The sequence below is a fragment of the Propithecus coquereli genome, unplaced genomic scaffold, assembly GCF_000956105.1.
Source record: "Propithecus coquereli isolate 6110/MARCELLA unplaced genomic scaffold, Pcoq_1.0 Scaffold91, whole genome shotgun sequence".
Lineage (NCBI taxonomy): Eukaryota > Metazoa > Chordata > Mammalia > Primates > Indriidae > Propithecus > Propithecus coquereli.
In genome coordinates, this window is record NW_012155396.1 from 5545053 (window position 1) to 5546102 (window position 1050).

Consider the following 1050-nt stretch of genomic DNA (forward strand, 5'->3'; position numbering starts at 1 on the left):
TTTTTATTATTTTCTGTGCTACTCGCATGGCACTAGAATCAATTTTTACACTGCACGCCACTAGGTGAATGTGACTCACAACTCTGAATTTGTTTCAGAGAATTGAGTCTTCATGTGCTTCACAAGTCCCCAGGCTCAAAACTAGCCTGAGTTAAATACAACTCACATGGCAATTTAATGTGTTAAAGAACAGTGGTCAAGAGGTCAAAAGAACAGAAAGTACAATATGACACAACAGCCCACTCAACTTCCGTTTTTCCATGTTTTGGCTCACTTCTTTGTATGATTGTCTGTCTTTTGTTCCAGAGGGTATAGGAACATCAGAACTCAGGTTTATTTGCCTCAGTAGTCATGTGGTTGTCAAATTTGGACTGTCAATGAAGCATATAGAGAGATTATAGAAATGTGCATTGTTGAATGCGCTTGAATGTGTTCAAATATTACTAACAACCTATGAATGTGTTTGTTTCACGAATCATTAGCCAACACTGAGCATTATCACTAAAAAAAAGGGAGAGAGAAAACAAAAACATTTATCCATTAGTTAGGTGAAAAATGGGATCTAGCTGTTTTGTTTTATATTTCTTTAATTATTAGTTGGACAGTTCTTTATATGTTTATTGAATAGTTTTCTTCTATGGGTTATCATTTTGTACCATTTACCTATGTTTTCAAGGTATACACTTTGCCTTGATTTTGATCTAGTTTTGGCATAGCAGGATCCAAAAGGAATCTTAAAGAGAAATGCAGGATGTCACAAGCCTTTTGGTTTATAGCTTTAAGCTTTCTGAGGATTCCATTGAGGTGAAATGTGAAGGAAATGGGTAGCTTTTTAAAAGCAGTCTCTCAAAGTGTGGCCCTCAGACTTCCCTGCATCAGAATCAAGGGGCGGGAGGTGAGGAGAAACGTGTATTCAAATTAACCCACCCCAGACACACAGTAAAGAAGTGTGACCATTTTGAAAAGTAATTTGAGAGTGGGTATCAAGAAGTCCTCAAATTTTAATAGTCTAAGAATTCCTCTTAAGGAAATAATCAGAGAGATGTGCAA